The sequence below is a fragment of the Amblyraja radiata genome, chromosome 7, assembly GCF_010909765.2.
Source record: "Amblyraja radiata isolate CabotCenter1 chromosome 7, sAmbRad1.1.pri, whole genome shotgun sequence".
Lineage (NCBI taxonomy): Eukaryota > Metazoa > Chordata > Chondrichthyes > Rajiformes > Rajidae > Amblyraja > Amblyraja radiata.
This window is the reverse complement of record NC_045962.1, coordinates 52,263,570-52,274,998: the sequence shown is the minus strand read 5'-3', so window position 1 is coordinate 52,274,998 and position 11,429 is coordinate 52,263,570. Positions and strand designations below refer to the sequence as shown.

The 11,429-nt window shown below is 43.7% G+C and overlaps 1 pseudogene; it reads left to right on the top strand.

Annotated features, from left to right (window-relative positions):
• The first annotated feature begins 6,949 nt into the window (after nt 1-6,949).
• On the top strand, nt 6,950-10,413 carry LOC116974889 (annotated as a pseudogene).
• The last annotated feature ends 1,016 nt before the right edge of the window (nt 10,414-11,429 follow it).

Here is an 11,429-nt window from a genome sequence, read left to right as displayed (position 1 = left end):
CCCTAAACGTAATTTTAAGTCCTCTTCCAATAATCCAAATTCAATCATTTGCACAATTTCAGAATATAACTACAAATTCACTAAATGTATTATAACTATATCCCATCCCCCCCCCCCCCACCACTACCATCTTTATAACGTAACTATAATCCCTTCACCTTGTAGAACTATATAGCACACACATATGTCCTCGGCAAAACACGTCCTTGCCGACTGCATTGCCTAACCACCTAGTCCCACTTGCCTGTGTCTGGTCCATATCTCTCCAAATATTTCCTATTCATGTACCTGTCCAAGTGTATTTAAATGTTACAATTGACCATCTCACCACTTGCTCTGGCAACTCGTTTGCACAACCCTCTGTGTGAAAGATTTGCCCATCAGTTCCTTTTAAATCTGTCGCTGTCACCTTAATCTGATGCTCTCTAGTTTTATACTACCCTACACTGGAGAATAGACTGAGGATATTCACCTTACCTATGCTCCTCGTGATATTGTAAACCACTACACGGTCTCCTCTCAGCCTCCTATACTCAGGGGAGGGGGGGGGGGGAGTTCCAGCCTATCTACCCTCTCCGAATAACTCAAACTTTGCACACAGGTAACACATAGATCATAAGCCCTTCGACCTACAATTTCTGTGATCAGCATGATGCCAGGTTAAACTAATATCCTCTCCTTGCACGTGATCCATATCCGTCCATTCCCTACATATCCATTTGACTATCTAAAAGCCTCGTCAATGCTCTATTGTATTTGCCCCTGACAGCGCGATCCATTATATAATTGTAATTCTATAATATAACTAACCTTACATGCAATTATATACAGTATCTGTAACCAGCTCTCCCCTAGACTAAGCATTGCATCACATTTAATAAACAATTATAACCCCTCACCACTCCCCATAATAAAACTACAACACAACATATTAGCTCCTTCTCATATCGCATTGATTCTCGAGGTGGAGAGTGATTCCTGCGATGATAAATGACGGCAAATGATCTACTTGAAATGTGCAACATTCTTAAGGGGTCTAACAGGGTAACGACAGGAATGATGTGTATTCCTGTTGACCTCTCCAGAACCAGGGGTCCCAGTCTTTAGTTTTCCCTTATATTTGCAATTTTCCAATCATTCCTTCTGTGAAGCTGCAACCGATAGTGCTGATCCATTATTCTTGTATATTCCCTCTCCTGAGTAGTAAGTCATAGTTAATCCTTACATCTCTTCATGTCATTCTGTAGAATGGGTCAAGCAAGGAGTGTGCTGACCAAAACTACACATGTTTGGTAGTTTCTTGCTGGTATAATATGCTGAACACTAGCATGGCATCAGTTTGGGCATCAGGAAATCATTGAATCATTGAGAGAATTATAACCTTAAATTAATGCTTTCTGCATCACAAACGTTCTGAAATAATTATTATAACTTCCATTTTCCACGCAGCTAATGTGGTTAACAGTTCAGACAAATGTCTGGACAAATCACCAAAAGTATTTGAAGTTGGTCATTTTTTCTCCATTGATGTTTTTTTTAATTTTACGGTGGAAGGTAAGTGCATAAGTTCATAAGTTATAAGAGCAGAATTATGCCATTCTGCCCATCAAGTCTACTCCGCCATTCAATCATGGTTGATCTATCTCTCACTCTTAACGCCATTCTCCTGCCTTCTCCCCATAATCCCTGACAGCCGTAGTAATCAAGAATCTTTCTATCACTGCCTTAAAAATATCCACCGACCTGGCCTCCACAGCCTTCTTTGGCGTTGAATTGATACCTCATTATGCAAATTGCTCCCGAGATTGTGCACAGCATTACACTGAATTGTCCATTAGATTTTATAATTCATTATATTAATTTCCCTGAGGATTTTTACAATTATAAATTTGATTATTTACTTGCTTGTTATTTGGGATGGAGTGTGTCATTCACAGGATTGTTTCTTCAGGTTTCAAGATTGTCGACCGAGTTCCTCCTAATATATTAGGGGCCGAAGCATGGAGAGGTCATTTGGCTCTTCGAACCATTACTCAAGATTATGCATGATACTCTGCCTCCGACTGTCTGTAGCGCTTTTAAGACATAACCGTTCTCCGAGGGTGCATAGAAAGGCGGTCCCCATCACTATCTAGTAGCACGTGTTATAAGTAATCAGTTCTAAGGGAATCACATAGGCTAAAGACACTTTTTTTCAGTCCCGTTGTTCCGTTACATTGAGCTGAACACAGACCACCCGATGAATCGAAACGCTGCCGAAGGTCTTAAAATCTATATAATAAAATCTTAGTGTATGGTTGCATCCGTGAAACAAAATACTTCCTATATCATTTTCACCTTTACGTGTTTTTTTTGTTTGTTTGTTTGTTTTTCCAATAGCAGATTTATTGTTGATCTGCTCAATTCTTCGCTTTTAGCTTGACAGCAAGAGCTTGAACATGCAGCCCGGATCGTGGGTTTTCCGAGGTGATTCCCCCCTATTTCAGCACCAAGCGCTGTCCGCTGCCGTAACTCAAGACTCAACTGCCAACTGACAATGACGGGGATAATGTCGAAACTATTAATAACATTGTATAACTTAACAAAATGATAAGCAAAACACACTATTTTGTTTCATTGATGACAACATTATTATATTTCTGCAAACATTTGACTTATTATAGATCTAACTTATTTTGCCAGTGACCTTTGAAAGTAATGATTGAGTACAGTAATTTGTGCAAGAGTTGTCAGCATTCATATGAATTTGGACTAGTGTTTCCATTTATGATACATGATGGTAATGGGCCAGAAGTTCAATAATGCAGGAAAGTGTATTTTGGAATGACAATGGACAAAGAGACCACACCAGTGCTACCCACTGGACAGCGTGTCTGTGAGTGCACCGTCCATTTCACCCCGCTAAGTGCTGCATTTGCATTAACACAAATTCACTATAGCTGTCAGCAGCAACTTACCCTAGCTGGCTCTGATTGACAATAGAGAAAATGGGCATGGGTATCAAGATCTTGTGGCAATGTGAGGCCCGCTGGGTATGTTGGATGAATGTCAAGGACAGTGCTGTTATAGTGCAGAATCTTGATCCTGTCCTTCCCAGCACAGAAGAGCGGCACAGGGGTGCAGCAGTCGAGTTGCGATCTTATAGCACCAGAGACCTGGGTTTGATCCAGACTAAGGGTGCTGTCTGTACGGAATTTGTATGTTCTCCCTGCAACCATGTGCGCTTTCTCTGGGTGCACTAGTTTCCGCCCACCCTACAGATTTTTACGTTAATTGGGTTCTGTAAATTGTAAATTGTCCCTAATGTGTAGAATAGTGCTAGTATAGAGGGTGATCGCTGGTCAGCACGGACTCGGTGGGACAAAGGGACTGATTCCACGCTGTATCTCTAGAGTCGAAAGTCTGATGGATCTCCTTTCAATAGTTGCAAACGCAGCTATAAGTGATGACCAGGCTCTCAGCTGCCTTGCACCACCACATAACCCAGTATTTCAGGCCTGCTCTGCAATATCAGAGCACCATCATGAAAACTCAGACTGATTCCATCATAACTTTTGTTCAAAGAAGCTTTAAAGAAGTAAAACTGATCTAGTAACCTGTCCACAGGCAAATAACTGGAGTGAGACTAGATGCTGGGCTTATGGGAATGACAGCAGCTTACAGGCTCATGAACCAGCTACCCCTTCTCAGGATCCAATGATCTGTGATCCCATAATTGACATTCTAGCAGTGACCTTGATATTACCTGGCAGTGGCAACGAGCCAGCCCAGCCTGCTGTCACACTTGATGAGATGGGGTACAGTAGGCTGAAGCCTGCAGAAAGAAATAAAAACCCAGAAAGTGCTGTAAAGACTAAACAAGTTATTGACTTGAAACTTTTCTTGACTTTACTTTTCCATATCCACCTAAGCTGCATGACCCACTAACTGTATACATTTCTTCTTTGATTTTTGGCCTACGTCTTGAGCTGTTCAAGTTCATGGAGCACTTCCACCTGAAACTTCCCCAACAGTAACAAAGCAACCTTGAACAACTTTAAATCCTGTATTAAGATGGGAATACATTTTTTTGATTGCACCATGTTTTCATTTATCTGCATGGGAATCAAAGGTTGCTCAACAGTTTATGATCATCCTAATGACCAGATACTCCCATTGTGCTTTTAGGTTGAGATTTCCATAATTTTGACCCATTGCCGATTGAGTAATGGTGATATATAGGCACCTGTTCCATATGTGCTTCGTTTGATGAATCCCTCACAAGCTGTAGAAATTTCATACAGAAGCCACATCGTCGACAGATACAGGATGGTTGATGGATGTGCCAATTGAATGAACTGTTTTGCCTTAGGCTCGTAGAAAGGCTTTGATAATTCACATGATGCAGTACATTGTATCAACCCTCTACCAAACTCTTGCAACCATAGCAGCAAGTTCTAGGTTCAGATCAGCTTTGGATCAATGTGATCCACTGACTATTGACAGTGGCAGATATGGCAATGATGAATGTCAATGAGAAATGGTTAGAGCCCCTCTTGTAGGAGATTATAATTGTGTGTCACTCGTGTGGTATGAATATGGTGTGCCATTTATCAGTGGTTGAAATGCTGATAAGGGCCTGCTACATTTGAGCACGTTACTCTTCATCTAATCCATAACACAATCCACAGATGAAATCAGGAGTCGGCTTTCTTCATCATCTCGACCATAGACCTTGTCCTGCTATTTTTCATTTCCCTCTTCATCATTTTTTATCCTGTTGTGGAGCCATGAAGATGAATTGTGCCCTTGTAGCAGCCAGGTTAAGCAGGGTACAGAACAAAGCGATGTGGCACCGGTCACTCCCTAGGATATACTGCAGTGGATAATCAGATTGGTGCAGTCACTTGAACCTTTCACAATATTCCATATCATGTGTTTCTTCCAATTATAGGTGCACTGGACAGTTGCAACAATTCAGGGAGTTGCCCATGTCTCCCAAACCAGCAGTTAGTTGCGTGTAATATCTGATATATGGCAAGCACAGCATATCACTTGAGAATGAATGGGTAATGTGTGCTCCTCCAGGGCATGGGATTTACCATCAGTACTGTGTGGGAAGGAACTGTAAATGCTGATTTATAAAGGATAGACACAGTGCTGGAGTAATTCAGCAGTTCAGGCAGCATATCTGGACAAGAAGGATGGGTGACGATTTGGGTCAGATCCTTTCTTCAGACTGAAAGTAGTGGGAGGGGGAACTGAGGTAGGAAAAGACCAGAACAAATCAGGGTCAGCAACAGGTGACCAAGGATCAGAGGAGCCCATAATGGCCCATTGATGGCTGAGGAAGAGGAGATAACGAGGGGATACAGGGATGCGAACAGTGGTACAAATAGGATGGCTTGGCTGAGAGTGGCGGGGGGGAGGGAGAGGGAATGTAGGGGTTACTTGAAATTAGATAAATCATCATTCATACCATAGAAACATAGAATTGTAGAAAATAAGTGCAGGAGTAGGCCATTCGGCCCATCGAGCCTGCACCGCCATTCAATATGATCACGGCTGATCATCCAACTCAGTATCCTGTATCTGCCTTCTCTCCATACCCCCTGATCCCTTTAGCCACAAGGGCCACATCTAACTCCCTCTTAAATATAGCCAAAACAGTAGTTAACTGGCCATAACTACTTCCTAGTGGCAGAGAATTCCACAGATTCACCACTCTCTGTGTGAAAAAATTGTTCTCATCTCAGTCCTAAAAGACTTCCCCCTTATCCTTAAACTGTGATCCCTTGTTCTGGACTTCCCCAACATCGGGAATAATCTTCTTGAATCTGGCCTGTCCAACCCCTTAAGAATTTTGTAAGTTTCTATAAGATCCCCCCTCAATCTTCTAAATTCCAGCGAGTACAAGCCAAGTCTATCCAGTCTTTCTTCATATGAAAGTCCTGCCGTCCCAGGAATCAGTCTGGTGAACCTTCTCTGAACTCCCTCTATGGCAAGAATGTCTTTCCTCAGATTAGGAGACCAAAACTGTACCTAATACTCCAGGTGTGGTCTTACCTAGGCCCTGTACAACTGCAGTAGAACCTCCCAGCTCCTATACTCAAATCCTTTTGCTATGAATGCTACCATACCATTTGCTTTCTTCACTGCCTGCTGCACTTGCATGCCTACTTTCACTGACTGGTGTACCATGACACCCAGGTCTCGTTGCATCTCCCCTTTTCCTAATCGGCCGCCATTCAGATAATAGTATACTTTCCAGTTCTTGCCACCAAAGTGGATAACCTCACATTTATCCACATTATACTGCATCTGCCATGAATTTGCCCACTCACCCAACCTATCCAAGTCACCTTGCAGCTTCCTAGCATCCTCCTCACAGCTAACACTGCCCCCCAGCTTCATGCCATCCGCAAACTTGGAGATGTTGCATTCAATTCACTCGTCCAAATCATTAATATATATTGTAAATAGCTGGGGTCCCAGCATTGAGCCTTGTGGTACCCCACTAGTCACTGCCTGCCATTCTGAAAAGGACCCGTTTACTCCTACTCTTTGCTCCTGTCTGCCAGCCAGTTCTCTATCCACATCAATACTGAATCCCCAATACCGTGTGCTTTAAGTTTGCATACTAATCTCTTATGTGGGACCTTGTCGAAAGCCTTCCGAAAGTCCAGATATAACACATCCACTGGTTCTCCCTTATCCACTCTACTAGTTATATCCTCGAAAAATTCTATAAGATTCGTCAGACATGATACCGCTGGGTTATATAACCACGAATGCGGTTTAAATCCTAAAGGCCGGCCGCATGCGCGCAGCCAGCCCGCCCCAAGCGGGAAGGGGAAGGAGCGGCCGGAGCCATCACCGGTGTGGGCCGGCGGCCGGGCGGCAGCCGTCAGCGTGGAGGTGGAGGGGACGGACGAAGGGTTCTGGGGCCCAGCCATGGATGAACACCCAGCAGCCGGGCTGTTCCTCGGCAATAACTCGGTGCTGAGCGACGCGGCTGGAGGTCCGGGCCTCGGCGGCCGGAGCCTACCTGCGCAGCAGCAGCAGCAGCTGGGTATGGAGGGCCAAGCGCAGCGGCCGCAGTACAACATCCTGGGCATTCTGCACTTCCTGCAGCACGAGTGGGCCCGCTTCTAGGTGGAGAGGACGCAGTGGGAAGTGGATAGGGTGGAGTTACTGGCACAGATTTCTTTCTTGCAAGGAGAGAGAAAAGGCCAGGAGAACTTGAAGAAGGCTTTAGTCAGAATAATTAAAATGCTTGAATATGCTTTTAAGCAAGAAAGATCTAAACACCATAAATTGAAATACGGCACAGAGTTGAATCAAGGAGATATGAAGCCTCCAAATTATGATTCTGATGAAGGGAATGAAAATGAAATACAGACCTCACGAAATAATCAATTAACATGGAAGCAAGGGAGGCAGCTGCTTCGTCAATACTTGCAGGAGGTGAATTACACTGATACCATAATAGATGTGAAGTCAAGGCGAGCACGGGCACTACTTGGCCTCACTGGTGATGATCCAGACAAATTATCAGAAAACATGAGTTTGGAGTCTGTTATAAATGGTGGTGAAACGCTATTGAAAAGGACGGACATGATTGGAAATTCCGGAGAGAAAGTTAAACCTCTTCCGACCGATTCAGCCGATGTGCTGGAAACAATTAAAATTCTTTAAAATGCTGCAGCAGTATTTAGCGATGAAGATGACGATGATGAGTCTGATCGAAAAGAGCAAACCATTATTGATACCTCATTTGATAAGGTTGCACCTTCTAATGAATGAATGAAAACTTTATTGCAATAGAAGATATGGACACTGTGGAAGCACTGAGAGAGTTTGACTTCTTAGGAACTACTGAAGATGGGGAAGAAGCAGGAGAGTCCAGGAGTGCAGGTGATGGAACAGAATGAGATTTTGAGAGGGTTGCTGATGAAAGTTCAACACTAGCTCAAGACAAGGAAGATGTGTGTCCCACACCAGAGAGCTGGGTCGTGGACCAGGTACTAATAACAAAACTCAAGGAGCAGTACAAAAAGGAGTGAAAGGGGAAAAAGGGAGTGGAGAGGCCGAACAGATCAAAGTTACAAGACATGTTGGCTACAAGAGATGTAGATGAACTTCCTCCACTGCAGTCTTCAGTAAATTCTCCTCCCAGACCAACTAGCACACGACTAACTGAGCATGAAACCGGCAGGACAGAAGAAGTTGAAGATTGACCTTTCCGCCAGGATCGGGAAAGTCCTTTATCATGGGTACAGACGAAGCACTGGAGAACGCATTGGGTCTTGGGGAGTTGGTCGGCCTTACAGTTGCTAATGAAGCAGACCCGTTAAATTATGATATCGCAAACAATAAGGATGCATTAAGAAAGACTTGGAATCCTAAATTCACGTTGCGGAGTCATTTTGATGGGATAAGAGACCTTGCGTTTCACCCGGTTGAACCTGTTCTGGTAACTACCTCAGAAGATCACACGATAAAGTTGTGGAATTTACAAAAGACTACTCCAGCAAAAAAGAGTACATCACTGGACGTAGAACCCATACACACGTTCAGGGCTCACAGAGGCCCAGTGTTGTGTGTTGTGATCAGTACCAGTGAGGAGCAATGTGGAGGAACTGATGGATTGATCCTCGTGGAAAGCCTTCTGAAAGTCCAAATATAACACATCCACTGGTTCTCCCTTATCCATTCTACTAGTTACATCCTCAAAAAATTCTATAAGATTCGTCAGACATGATACCGCTGGGTTATAAACTGCCTAAGCGAAAGCAATTTCTCCAGAGATGCTGCTTGACCTGCTGAGTTACTCCAACACTTTGTGTCTGTCAATATTTTCTGCTGAACAACACAAACTATTTTCAAAGGCCCATAACCCAAAGGCACATTTCCATCCGTCAATCCCTGATCTATGGTAATGCCCACTTTGGCACGTCCAGATCCCGATGCTGCCTGCTTCCTCCTGTTCTTCACCCTAGATATTATGTGTATGGTTCACACAAGGTGTTAGGTGCAGTCACTATTAATTTGGTGGGATAAGAGACAAGAATTGGCCACTAGGGGCGCCACATTGAAGGCAGCCTCTGCCTACAGTTTGTTTTTCTATCCTTTTTTAATTTTAATTTAGTTTTAAAAGTATGTTTCTTTAGTTTATTTAGCTTTTCTATGTGGGGGAGGGGGATAGGGTAAGGGGAAACCGTTTCCCAGTCACTTCCTGGTGAGGATGCGACTATTCTCTGAGTCGCGTCCTCGGTCCCCTCTCGCAGCCTACCACCTGGATTGGAGCGGCCTTTCCTGCCGGGGACCGGACCAGAGCTCCAGCAACTGCGGTGCAGCGCTGGATTCACCGCGGAGCAGGCGATCTCTCACCTGGGATCGCCGTTGAAGCTCCGGAGTGTTGGGCCTGCTGCTTCAACATCGCGGAGCTGTGGTTTGAAGAGCTTCCAACGCGGGCGAAGCTGACTTCAACATCGCGGAGTCCTGGGGCCCTTTGCCGAGGGCCGCCAGCGTTGAATCTCCACCCGGCGTGACCTGTGGACTTTGGGAGCCACGGACTCTGGTAGGAGGTGACCGATTCAGATGTTTAAGCCGCGGAGGATGTCCTCCAGTCCCGATGTCAGACTTCCATCACCCCGGCGAGCAAGCCTGAATATCGGGCCACCCGTAGCGGCGACAGTGGGGGTTCGGGAGCCCCCCGACCACGGGAGGACAGCAGAGGAGGATGACTGAATTTTGGAGCCTTCCCTCACAGTGGGAACTTTGATCCCGCTGTGTGGGGATATCTGTGTTAAAGACTATTGTGTTCTGTGCTCTTTATTATTCGTATGGCTGTATGGCGACCACACATTTCACTGTACCAATTGGTACATGTGACAAATAAATGTATCTTGTATCTTGTATCTTGTATCTTAAATAAATTACAAGGGAATTGGTATTATCAAACCAATTGTTAAACAGGGATACACGCAGAAGCCTCCACGTGGCGTATCCCGGGCAATGCTGATGACAGAAACTGTACCACAGTGACTGACTGAAGTAGCCAATTCTGCAACCAATGACCGTCAACCGTCACTGACCGACCGGAAAGACGTGATATAGAAGATGGCCGGACATGAGGAAGAAGAAGAAGTTGTTAAACAGAGTTAATTTGGTGGGATTGGCTGATGGTTTGATTTACTTCTGTGCATGACCTGTGGACCTGTGCAATCTAATTGGGAAAGTAGTGCAAGGTGTGCTCGTGTGCTCAGAAAATGATTTAAAATTGTAATCTGCCATGTGGGAGGAAATATTATCATGTGTCCAATTTCTTGGCGAACCTAATTTGGGGTCGATTATCAGATTCAACAGCTTTAATAACTTCTGCCACATCCTCATCATTCACAGATCAAAGTCTTTCCTGAAATGAAGTAGAGTCTGAAAATTATAACATATAATCAAATCCAAACTTTCTTGACTCATTTAATTTGAATCTCCTGCATGCTGCCTGCAAAATGTTGCCTCCTTCTGGCACCATCTAAGGAAGATTTTAATTGTACCTGTAATTCACCATATTTGTGTATGTAATAGAATAACTGGACCTGACTTTAATCAAAGATTTGTGAGTCAAGCAATTAATGCAATTTCAGAGCTGGTCAAATTGCATCAATTCCATTAGAAAAGATTTAATAGTAAAACTGAAAGAAAGTATATGAGTCATTGGGTAAGGCTCCGCTGTTGAAATAGGAGCTACTCTGGGGAATCCAGAGGTTATTTCTCTTTTAATTCTGCAGTTAATAAACTGAAAGGTATCTCTTTGGAATGCATTCATCACAGGGCTTTTTCACATTTGGTAAATGAACCAACTATATTTAATATCGGTAATGTTTGATCTAACTGACAAAAAAAATAAAAAATGAAGTAAGTAGAGATCAAGTTTGAATCTATTTTCTACTTCATCAAATGCAGATGTGTGTTTGATTGCTACAAGCAAGGAATTAAAGAAGATTTAACAATTACTTTGTGGAATATTAAATAATTTAAAAGACAGTAGTGTGGATTTCATCATTGAACTGCCAAAATCATCTCCCACCCCTGCTTGAAGACGAGCCTCCTGTAAATGTTCCAATTGTTGTTCCTATTTAAGAGAACCGTTGCCTCATGGCTTCTTCGGGGCTGGAAACAAACCTTATATCATTACCTTTTATCTGCATATTGCCACATTTCACTGCCTACAATAGGGTAGGTGTGCATTCAAGGTGCATTCCAAAATCTGAAAGAAATGCTCGAAGGGACACGGCATGTAATAATGAGAGTGTTCTACATGTGCCATTTGTCAAACGAACATTCAAACCAATGTCTTGACAGGCCTATTTGTTGGTATGGAAGATCCCGCATCACTATTCATACTCTAGCGTAACAACACAATAAAGAGCAGCCATCCGCTGACT